Here is a 13,101-nt window from a genome sequence, read left to right as displayed (position 1 = left end):
TTCCTGGAGAATATCTGGATCAGTAGACCAAGACCCATCTCTAACATATAATCCATGTACTCTATTATGGTTTCTACGTACCAAAGTCTGAAGATGAAAGAATTTAGTGTTTCTATCCCCATACTTGACCCACTGCTCTCTAGATTTCTGGTACCAAAAAAGTTCCTCTTGCAACAAAAGCCTATTGTAATCTTCCCTCAGTTCAGCTTCTTTAATTCTCAGAGATAACACATCGGTAACCTCCAAACGCCGTTGAATCTGATCAATCTGATATTCCAGCTTATTTTTTCGCACAAAAATATTTCCAAAAATCTTTGAGTTGAAGTCCAAAGAAGCCTGTTGAACCATCTTAAGCCTTTCGGTAACGCCTCCAAACTCTTGATTCCAAGCCTTACTAATAACATGTTTATAAGAAGGATGTGTTGCCCACGCAGCTTGAAACCTAAAAGGACGTGAACCTTTCACTCTGGGGCTACCATGACAACGAACTAAAATAGGACAATGATCAGAATGAAGCCTGCTAAGAATTTCAGAATAACCCTCAGAAAACATTGTCATCCACGCCTCATTAACTATAGCTCTATCCAACTTTTTAGTCAAGTCCCTGCCAGCCTGAACTGCTCTATACCAAGTATATCTCCTACCAGTCACTTTAAGATCAAAGAGCTCACAGTCATCTAGAGTAGTAGCTAATAGACTAGCTCTGTGAGAAGAAAAATAAGCACCTGTACTCTCATCTGGTGCCACAATCTCATTAAAATCACCAACGGCCATCCATGGTCTATTATGGCCTGAATTAATAGAACGCAAATGATCCCAAAGCATACATCTTTTTTCGAATTGAGGACTCCCATATACTGCACTACAAAGCCAAACTAAGTTACCCACACTCACTTTTACTGTGATACATTGGTCAATTTGATCAATAACCACACAAGAAGCATTAGCAATAGAAGATAGAAACCAAATGCCACCCCTGTGTCCTACTGCTTCCTCAATACCAACACAATGAAAACCCAACTTATCCCAAAAATTCTTCAAATTATTAAACATGGTATGAGTCTCAAAGAGAAAGAAGAAAGATGGTTTATATATTCTCACCAAATTTTTGCAATGCACACGGGCCATCTTGTTAGACGCACCCCTCACATTCCAGGCTATGATATTGAAACTATCCATAAAAACAGCAAAAAGAGAGCTCCAATAACAAACCCGAGACTCAACATGATGTCCCTGTCTTCGACGATCCTGCCTTTAATGGACTCTCAAGTTGCAGCCCAATTTTCTCCGTCGAAACTTGCACCATACCCGCCGTCGATGCTCCATCCTTATCTACTGGTGAATTCTGCAAAGAGTTTGGGCGAGGACGCTTTCGCACAGTGCCATTTGTTGTCTCACCTTGCTGCTGATGATGAACATTGTGCCGGGTCCCCGAAGAAGCCACACTAACCGGTTTTCCAATATTGATGCCCCTGCTTAATTTTACTTTGGATCCAGTTGCATGTGTTGTACGTTGGTGATTAGGCCTTGTCCAAGTATTGGTAGCCTTGTTAGGAGTCATCTTTACTTTTGGTTGGACCTGATGGGTGCTAAGAGAAGGCTTTTGACCCATTTTATACTTTCCTTTCCTAATCACTTGAGTCCAACCTTCCAAATCCTCATGTTGTGCATGGTCTACATGAACAGCATGCAAATCACTCTCCACCAAATCCGGGACAGTAACATTTACAGTCTCATCTCCAAGATTCTTGCCAAAATGAAAACTTTCCTTTTCCACATGTACTGGATTTTTTGAATTTGAGTTTTCTGGCTGCTTTGCTACATCGCTGATCACCTTGGCATTAGTTCCTCCTCCTGCATTGCTGTCAGTCTTGCACACCTTCATATCATGACCAAACTTGAGACAGGAGCCACAAATAAGGTGAAGACTTTCATATTCAACCTCATATTCAACACTTTCAACAAGAATCTTCTTAGTCACTGGCAATCCTAAATCTATCTGAACACAGGCTCGAGCATATCGTCCTCTTTCAGCTAATTTTGTTGCCAAATCAACCTTAACGGGAATGCCAACTGCAGCCGCAACACGGAGCATTGCATCTTCTTGGTAGCACCAAATTGGTAATCCGGAAATTCTAATCCACACTAAAGTTGCTCCAAAACAGTTTTCACTTGATCTAAACTCTTGATCCCAAGGCTTCACAGCCACATAATTTCCCTCGATCATCCACGGACCTCCTAAGAGAACCTTTTCTCGCTCCTCAGCTACATCAAACTTCACAAGAAAGTAGTCAAATCCCACGTCCAATAAATCAAAACCTCCCTTAATCCTCCATACCGTTCGGAGTTTATGAGACAATGCAGTGTAGCTATAATGTTTACCTAGCACCTTAATCACTATAGCATCCTTATAAGGTTCTGCCAAGCAATTCTTAGCTTCTTGGGTAAACGTGACACTCGGTGGCAAGAGATCTCCTTGCTTCCCAGAAACTACCGCAATGTTATCTCCCGATAAAGTTTCAACAAGTGAAAAAGCTTTAGCAATCTTGGAACCCACAACTTTGTCCCTGAAAGAAACCTTCAAAGGCTTAGAAACCCCTCCCGAAATATGATCCTCCTTTTCCCCTGATGCAATCCCTCCCCCGCTCTCCCCTTTATCTCTTCCGCCGATATTACCGGCTGCCTCACCGTGTTTCACCCTCAAAGTCTCTTCCCCGCTCACTCCACCGCTCATCTTCGATTTTCAAAATTGTACAGAGTACGGAGTTGTTTGGTCTAGTTTGGACGAAGGAAATGTATTTCTACTAGTATTAATTAAATCCGTGATACTACATGACGAAATTAAAGCCATGGACGAACGTAACGAGATCAAAGTTAATTTTTTAATCAATTGAAATTATTAGGATGAATGGAGGATATAATTGGTTGTTATTTTTGTATTTGATTGTTAATAAATATAATAGATAATTGATAAAATAATAATTTATAAAATAAAAAATTATTTTTATAATTAAATAAAATATATGGGGTTAATTTGTAATTAAAATTAGTTCAAGGACTACGTAGCAATTGATAAAAAAACTCCAAAAACATGTTTTCTACTTGGACCACTAAGTGGTCCAAAGGTTCCTGGACCACCGAATCCTGATGAAAGCTGTCTTTTAAAAGACGACTTCTTAAAAGCTACAGCACTTGCATTTGGTAAAATCACATTAAAAATAACTTTTAATAAGTACAAGTACTGTAATTGTGTTTGGTAAAACAGCCTTTAAAAATTAAAAAAATTATAATAAACATATCTATAACGAAGAATAATATTTCTTTTCAAATTTTAGAGACCAATAATTTAAATATTTATTTGATTTACTCTCTATATTAATATAAATAGAGTTATCATTAGTCAATGATAAAACTTGTACTGATGCGTCTATTACTCATTTATATACATTGACTCACTTATACAAATCACAAAAAATGAGACACATATCTCAAGTAAAATTATATGAAGATTGTGTTAGAATTTGTGAAGGTTAGGTTGAGAAATTAGAAATATATGACGATTCCAATAACAATATAATGACAGGAAATATGTGTGAAAAATAAATAAAATAATTTTTTTAATTTCTAAATTATTATTAACTATGTAGAGTACTTTATTTAAAATTTGAGTACATGCATGTATTTACAAATTTTTATAGTACTCCTAACATTTTTTAAGCCATTTTTTAAAATTGTTTTGCATAGAATAAAATATTTTTTGTAGTATAATTTAAATAAATTCATTAAAAAATTTTATTAAAAAATATTTATGAGCTATTAAAAATGGACAAAAGTGTATTGTATAGAATTCGAATTGATAGCTCATTAATATTTTAAAGAAGTCTCGTAATTAAATATTTTGTTAGCTTTTTTTTAATGCATGAAATAAAATATATATTTTTTTATTTTTAAATTATTTTTTTAATAATTTTTTTTAATAAATTATTAATTTTTTTAATAAATCAGGGTGTAATTCGAATCAACCTGATTCGAATTACTGTATGTGTGTAATTCGAATCAGATTGATTCGAATTAGTGTGTGTGCGTGTGTGTATAATTCGAATCATATTGATTCGAATTATATGTAAATGGAGTTCGAATTGAGTAGATTCGAACTATATAAAAATGACTATTGATAGATTCATGAAGTAATTTTTCATTTGGCTTATTTGTGTAAATTTTTTTTTCTTGATTTAATATAGTGATTTGCCCTTTTTTTTTTTAATTATGTATTTTCAATCAGTTAATTATTGCTACCTTTTCATACTATACCGTATAAAAGAAATGAAAGGATTGAACCAGATACATGAATTATATATTAAAGAAAAATATTATATTACTAATTTACTTTTTTTAATATTTGAATCAAGACTACTAATTCTCCACTTTTTATTACTAAATTGTTGACCTTTGTATAAAACACTATATTGAGAATTTACAAGATCACCTATTTATATGACAGAAGTTGTTATAAAAAAATAAAATTATTTATACAAAAGTTAATTTAAAAAAAATGACACTTTTATTTTCTAATAAAAAAGGCTAAAATGATATATTTCTTTATTTATTTATATATATAAAATATATATTAGAGTCAAATAAATATTATTAATAAAAATATTATTTTTAACAAATTTTTCTGTTGTTATTAAGTAGCATTATTTTTTTTAAAAGAAATAATAATAATAGCATAAATTAGATAAGTTTATTGTTGTTGTTTCAAATTTTATCTAAAAATTTTCTTTATTTATTTATTTTTAGTAAAATAGGAAAATGGCATAAACACACAAAATACATGATAGAGTAGTTCATATATTCAATAAAATTCACATGAAAAGCATATTTAAAATATAGATCTCTTTTAAAAAGTCACCAAAAAAAATAGATGTCTTTTAAAAGGAACTAGAAAAAATACTATTTAAAAAACATACTAAAAAATATAAAAAAGTTTAAATATATTTAAAAAGATAATATTGTAACTTAATATCATATTTTTTAGTAATTATCTATCTAAAATTAATTTTATCTAATATTATTCAAACAATATTTATTTTATCAAAAATCAATTTTGATATGAAATTGCTAAACATAAATCATGTTAACACAAACTCACTTCTACCCAAAATTAATTTCATAAAATTACTTTTTATAAAATTACTTTGATTTAAATTTCAATTTGACAACCATCAATCCAAACTCACACTATATTGTATCACCAATATTTATTAGTCGTTTCGATTAGTCATTTGTGTTTGGCGTGATAGAAAAAATATCAATTCATCACTTCATCCCATATTACCCAATAAAAAAACCCATTCAATAATTTAAAAATTTAATTATTCTATACCTAGTAAATTAAACATCAACATATTTTAATCGTATCTAACTAAATCTATTCAAATCAAATTACTATTCGCATAAGAATTAAAATAAGAATCAAGTACGATTTTGGTGCCTAATGTATAGGGTTGAAAATTTTTTTCATCCCCAACTTGTTTTGAATACAAAATTCAACGTAATTTTAAAATCGTCAAGTTGTCAATGGCACCGAGCCCGAATCCACCGCCGAGACACCACAATCGTCGTCATCGCCATCATCGGCCTTTTCCTCCTCCTCCGCTAGCATCGCGTCAGTCCCGGACCAACCGCCTTCTTCAGATTTCTCGTCCCCAAAGGCCGTAGCAGGTAGGTCTAAGAAATCCGCATGGAACAAGCCTTCAAATGGCGTCGTATCTGAGGCTGATTCTGTGATGGGAAGATCGTGCTTTGCGTTGTTTGAATCCACCAAAGGACTCTCAAATTGGCAGCTGGATCATAGCTTTCAACAACTCAAGTTTGATTCCACCAAAGGACTCCCAAATTGGCAGCTGGATCATAGCTTTCAACAACTCAAGTTTGATTCTAATGTTGTTGTTGAATTTAAAATATTAGATTGTAATGTTCTTCTTAAATTTAAATACTGTGTTGTGTTTAGTTAATGGTTTTTTGTAGTTCTTTTTTCTCTGTTAATGGCTCTTATGTTTTTTTTTATGTTTTTTATACTTTTTATTAGGGGTAATTTACTCCAAAATTTTAAAAATTTAAGTCAAAAAGACGATTTTAAAATTACGATTTTATATACAAAAAATGTTGGAGACGAAAAAAATTTCAGCTTATATACTATAGACCAAAATCTTACTTAACTCTTAAAATAACCATCCGTATATCTACTAAAATGACCATCCAATTAAAAAATTAAAATAATCATTCGCATATTTACGAAAATAACCAAAAAATACAGTGTACCAGATAATAAACGACGAACTCATGCTGAACAAAAATCACAGACTGAAGACGTGAATGGAGGCCGAATACGACAAGCTCATAAGCAGTGACCGTTATGAGAGAGATGGACACTGGAGGAGGTGCAAAACAGCATCACTAATAGGATTGGAGGAGAACCTGGTGCGGCAGTGAGGGGAAGAAATCGATGCGTTAAAACATACAATATGTGAATATGTTACCGTACATAGGTGTTAGTTCTAATTTTTTTTTTAAATTTTAAAATCTGATAATAATTATTTAATTAATTAAAATTTTAAATTTTAATTTTAAATTTACCTTCCTTTTTAAATTGTTATTCACATGGTTCACTTTGTACATTGATTCCCTATTCTTTTCGTTCGATTAAAATTCCAAAGATTATTTGAATGCATACAATCAAATATGAAGGGCTATTTGGGAATTAAGCAATTAACTCCGTTGTTCTTGGACCCAAATTGAACCTTATAGTCCACCCAAATTGAGCATGGAGAATCACTGAAATCCAGCTACAGCCAATCAAATCTAAAACTGTTGCCACGTGTCCTGCCACACTGTCATATCCTCTCCATAATAGCAGCACACCCCACCTTCATCACCCACCAATCTCATCACAATGACCCCAGCAACAGTAGCAGCAGCTTTACGCTCTTCCCTCTCCACCATCTCCTCCGACAAACCATCACCATCAACATCGACCAACAACCATGTTCTGCTCAAACCCAAGCTAAGCCTCATCCATAACAACAACCACCACCACCCCCCACTAATTAACCCAAAGCTCTCCCTCCAATTCAAAGAGAAGATCCTCTGCCTTGAGATAATGGGCATTGATGCAGGGAAAGCACTCTCCCAGAACCCTAACCTCCGTACAGCCACCATGGAATCCATTCAGTCCATAATCTCCTTCCTTCAATCCAAAGGCATCCACCAAAAAGACTTGCAAAGAATCTTTGGCATGTGTCCCAAGATCCTCACCTCTGACATCAAGAAAGATCTCAACCCAGTCTTTGATTTCCTCTTACAAGACCTCAGAGTCCCGGATCACAGCTTCAGGAGAATTGTCAACAAGAACCCAAGGTTGCTTACCTCAAGTGTTATGGAACAGCTCAAACCAGCACTGTTCTACCTCAAGAGGCTTGGCTTCAGGGACATGGCAGCCTTGGCTTTTCAAGATTCTGTTCTTTTGGTTTCCAATGTGGAGAGGACACTAATTCCTAAGCTCAAGTATTTGGAGAGTTTGGGGTTTTCAAAAGATGAGGCTAGAAACATGGTTTTGAGGTGTCCAGCGTTGTTTACTTTCAGTATTGAGAATAACTTTCGGCCAAAGTTTGAGTACTTTGCTACACAAATGAGTAGGGAATTAAAGGAATTGAAAGAGTTTCCTCATTACTTTGGGTTTAGTTTGGAGAATAGAATAAAGCCTAGGCACATGGAAGCTGTAAAAGCTGGGGTTAATTTGCCTTTGTCAGTTATGCTTAAAAGCACTGATGAAGAATTTAGGGAGCTAACAGGTCAGAATATGAGATGACTGTCAATATGCTATGTATTTTACCAATTGTTTGGTACATAACTGAAGTTGATTTTGAGTTTCTTTGGTAAATAAATCTTTGTGTGGATAGTTTCCAATGATACTGGGATACAACAGAAATAATACAAATTTGTATGTTTGTTAAAATTTACATAAAGAACTTCTACAGAATTACATAATCATAGACATAAAGAAAATAGATTATATATGCAAGAACATGATCATGTCAGCATAGAATGATAGAATTGGAAAACTTAAGCAAACTAATAAACAATGTAAATAATAAACATAAAGAGAAAAATTTTCTCAATACAACTCCTCACTCCAATGTACTATATTAGCATCTCATAGGAAGCAATAAAGGGGAAGAAATGTACATAAAGAGAAAAATAAAAAGCTATCACATAATAAAAATTGTTGAAGGGGAGAGATCTAAATATGAAAATTCTCATTACAAAGCATATCTTATAAACTTGCGCAAGATATAGCAATCATTGATAAACACTTAAGAGACATGACATGACTGGTAATACATATCAGCTAACTGCAAAATATGAAATCTTCATCAAAAGCTTCACAATGCACAACTTATGATCATTAAAACAGGCATAAGAAGCTCAAGGCTAAAGCTTATCATTCCTTTCTATCTCCACCTTGATTGAAATGAATCTTTAGAAACAATCTTAAAGATGCAAACATCAAATTTACACAACTTGTATGCCTGGCAAAATTGCCTCCAACCATTCCCAAATTTAAACTCATTTGATCTACTGCTGCTATTGAAAAACTGAAAATTAAACATATTGCAACCAGAGCCTTCTAGACCCATTATATGCCAAATCCTATCTATACTGAATGGAACCAATTCATTGGCAAGAGCAACAGGTATTTACTGCATAGAAAACAAATTCACAATAATCATCGAGGAATGCTAGGGGGCCAGCAACTTTTGTAATTTGTAGCCATCAAATAGCCATCAATGATGGTTTTAATGGTGTGAGATTTCATCCAATGACTCACTTTTCTTTGCTGGTTACATGCTGGCCAGAATTTAACAAAGTTGCTGGCCCCCTAGACTTTTCCATAATCATCACCGTGCCACATACAACGGGTACAATATTGTAAGAGTTTGAGTGAGACTCGGGCAAGATTTCTTGAGCAATCTTCTAAACCAGAATGAAGGAGTTTGTGGAGAAGATTGTGAAAGAAGTAATATTTAGGAAAAGTAAACTAAGCATCTCATTTACACTCATACTCATACACACTAAAAGCCTTATATAGCAGCTCAAGTATAACTACCTTGCACAACTAACATGCTAAATCAGGAAAGTGATTAACCTCTGAAACTGTCCTAACCGAATTTACCTAATGCAGCTTAGAAGCTTAACAGAATTAACAGCAATGACTCTTTTACCCAAGGTTCTGAAAACCGAACCGATTATCAAACTGCTCTAGTTACTGGTTCACTGGTTCAGTGGTTCAACCGTGGTCTAACCGAAAAAACCGTTTTATATTAAAATAATAAATAAATTATAAATAAACACTCTAAAACATAATTATAATCTAATATAAACTTTAAAATATCTTCTAAATTTAAAGCACTACATAAAATATCATCACCTTTAGATAAAGTACAAACTTAAATATTTTAATGAACTTAAGCTTTTGCTTTCAAAGTTTGCTATAAGAGAAACCAAAATCCTTTCTTCATCCTATAAATGTTTGCTGTGATGACATTGATCAATAAAGCAATTACATAAAAAAAATACCAAAAAATATCAAACCATTTCCAACTTTGGTTTAAATTTGTCCAAGCAACAAAGAAAAAGAATCAAGGTTTCCTCACCAAAAAAAAAAAAAAAAAGAATGAAGGTTCCTCCAAGTAGCAGCTATACACTCCATATCATTTAACACAAACTAGAAGTTCAGAAACCTCATTCTTCCATAGCTAGACTCAAAGCTATTGCCACCTAATTCTAACCTGCTACCTAACATACCACAAATTTCTAATCAAGAGAGGTGTCTCTGTTCTCACAGCAAAATTGTATTCACTTGAAGATACTCAAAACAAATCAGGAAAAGCAAAAGGATTTCACAATAACCCAGAGCTAAACTTGACACTTTAATGCTCCTTCATCATGTTACTCAATAAATCAGCAAAGCAGTCACAATCCAAGCACATGTAAATCACAAAACAGTCAAACAAACACAAGTCAGCAACACATCACTAATCAACAATCACAAGACATTCAAAATCAATAATTAGTAAATTAAAATCACAATACAAAAACAGCAGCACAGAGCTTCGAAATAATCAATAATCAATAAACAGCAGCAGAACCAGAGTAAACCAACAATCAAATAATCGTTCAACAAAAATTAACAACACAACCAGTCAACCAGACCTTCGAAAGACAGAAACAGAGCGTAAAAAAACAAAAAAAAATGATGAACAAGTGAAGAACAAATGAACAATCGAGCACTGAGTTCATCACTAATCAGTCAGAAACAGTGCAATAATTGCCATCAAATAATCAAGAGTCACAATCTAGGTACAATTAAATCACAAAACAAAACAGTAAAAAACAACACACAAAATCAGTAATGAACCAGAGCTAATCACTAATCAATAAAGGCCAAGACCAGTATGCCGACAACAGAAGTAAAGGAGCAAATATAAGCTTTCATCTCAATTGGCTTTGTGTTCGGGAGACATGGGAAAAGGCTCGTTTCCGGCAGTGATCCTTATCGCAATCAATTATTCAACAATTATTATTACACAGAAAAAAAATAAATACCTAGGGCTAGAAGCTGGAAGCCTGGAAAAAAGCAGAGCTGGCGGGGATAGTGGCTGGCAAGACAGTGGCTGACGGGGTGGACGTATGGAACAGAGCTGGCGCCGCGGGAAGTGGCTGCGCGACCGAAAGTGGCGCTGGCGGTGGTTTCGGTTTTCGAAGATCAACAGAGCAGGCTGCGCGATGGAAAGTGGCTGCGCGAATAGAGCTGGCTGACGTTGGCTGGACGGAAGTTGCGACAGCGACGGTGGCTGGACGGAAGTTGCGCCGGAAGCTCGAGGTCCAGCCGTCCAGGTGAGTGCTGCTTCGCGTTCTGGAGACTGGAGAGGAGAGGGTAATGGTTCAGCAACCAAAACGCAGCCGTTTTTGACAGAAATTTAAAAACCGGTCGGATCACGGTTCGGTTCGACCGACCGGTTTCCGACCGGTTCGGCGGTCCAATGACGATTTTAATTTGACGGTTTTCGTTTCTGTCTGAACCGTAATTAGTAACGGTTCACGGTTCGACCGACCAGTTCGAACTGGCTTTCAAAACCTTGCTTTTACCCTTTATAGACATCCATGAAAGCAATTCAAGTAATTTACGGAGAGATACTTTATTTTCTCTTGTATTAATAGAAATATTATATCAATAATATTTCTATAATTAAGTATAGATACCGTACTTAAAATAAGTACTCTTATGTATATTTATTATTAGGATAGAAAATTATGCATTCTAATTTATTAGATCATAAATGATGCTTTTTAAGATAGGAAAGATTTGATATAATTTCATATCAAAAGATATATATATACGTGTCATGACTAATGGAAAAACAGGTTAAAACAACTTATTTTTTACATGGTATCAGAGCATACTCTAAGGAACTAAGAAAATTTACTCGCCATATGACCTCAATGCGGGTGACCAGAGCTGTGAAAATATCACTTCGTACTCGGAGAAAATGGAATTCATTGATGGAACTCTCACGGAACCAGAACAAGGTACATCTGATCTTGAGGATTGGTGGACAGTCCAATCCATGATTGTATCATGGATCTTGAACACGATCGAACCAAGCCTACAGTCAACCGTTGCGTATGTTGAGAACATGCAAACACTGTGGGAAGATATCAAAGACGATTTTCCGCTGTGAACGGACCACGAATACACCAACTGAAGTCAGATTTGACGAGATGCAAGCAGGAAGGAATGACCATGACGGCGTATTATGGGAAATTGAAACTACTGTGAGATGAATTAGCACAGTGCGAGCAAATTCCCAAATGCACGTGTGGTGGATGTAAGTGCGGGATTGGATCTCAACTTGAGAAGCGAAGGGAAGAAGAGAGGGTTCACCAATTTTTGATGGACCTAGATGATGCGAGTTACGAAACGGTGCGGTCACATATCCTGGCAACAGATCCTTTGCCATCTCTGAATCGTGTGTACACAATGCTAGTCCAAGAGGAGAGAGTAAAGACTATGGCTAAGGCATCAGAAGAGAGAGGGTTGGTTGTAGGACTCGCGATGCAGGCAAGGAACAGGATGAAAGGACGAGGAGATCCTAGCCAAAATCAACAATATGCTCTAACCGTGGCAAAAGTGGGCATGATATTAAAAGATGCTTTCAGATTGTAGGGTATCCAGAATGGTGGGGCGATCGGCCAAGGAATGAAAGAAGAGACGGTGGCAAAGGTTACGGACGACAAGGCACGCGTACTCGAGAAATTCCAACACGTGCACATGTGGCCCACACTGATGGAAGTGGTAGCCATGCTATCAACACCGAAGACATGACATGTGAGATGTCAGGATTGAACAATGAGCAATGGAAAGTATTGGTAGATATGATCAACAAGCAAAAAATCAAATGACTCTGAAAAAATAACTGGTAAGAGAATTTTTTATTTATGGATCATTGATAGTGGAGCTTCCAACCACATGACGGGAAACCTGAAAAATTTGTGTGAAAAGAAAACTATACGCGGGTATCCAGTAGGTTTACCAGATGGAGAGCCGTGCAAGCAAGGAACAGTGATGCTTGAAGGAGGACTTGAATTGAAAAATGTTCTATATGTACCTCAATTAAAATGCAACTTATTATCAGTTTTTCAATTAACAGATAAAGAACACTGTCTAGTACAATTCACTGATAAATTTTGTGTCATACAAGACCGCACTTCGAGGACGCTGATTGGAGCGGGTGAGCAGAAGGATAGGCTTTATTGGTATAGTGGGGCACACAAGATTCAAACTTGTCATGCCAGAACAGAGAATCAACTAGCGCTTTGGCATAAGAGACTAGGGCATCCATCATTTAAAATTGTGCAAATGCTCCGTAATGTAAGTGAGAAATATACAAGCAATGAGATTTGTGAAATTTGTGAAAAATCCAAACAAACAAGAGATAAGTTTTCTTTAAGTGATTATCAAGCTTCTAATATTTTTTA

At 35.2% G+C, this 13,101-nt stretch overlaps 2 pseudogenes across 1 annotated transcript; one reads left to right on the top strand and one right to left on the bottom strand.

The window, feature by feature from the left end:
* Positions 1-1,332: 1,332 nt before the first annotated feature.
* LOC148550453 (uncharacterized) lies at positions 1,333-2,734 on the bottom strand (annotated as a pseudogene).
* Positions 2,735-6,650: 3,916 nt separating this feature from the next.
* Positions 6,651-7,946, top strand: LOC148550452 (transcription termination factor MTEF1, chloroplastic pseudogene; annotated as a pseudogene). Its single transcript, XR_015891950.1, has one exon. The product of XR_015891950.1 is annotated as a transcription termination factor MTEF1, chloroplastic pseudogene (transcript).
* The last annotated feature ends 5,155 nt before the right edge of the window (positions 7,947-13,101 follow it).

Source organism: Arachis ipaensis, chromosome B7 (assembly GCF_059453495.1).
Source record: "Arachis ipaensis isolate K30076 ecotype BB chromosome B7, ASM5945349v1, whole genome shotgun sequence".
In the NCBI taxonomy this organism is placed as follows: Eukaryota; Viridiplantae; Streptophyta; class Magnoliopsida; order Fabales; family Fabaceae; genus Arachis; species Arachis ipaensis.
The sequence above is the reverse complement of the archived record's forward strand: the minus strand, read 5'-3'. Positions and strand labels throughout refer to the sequence as shown.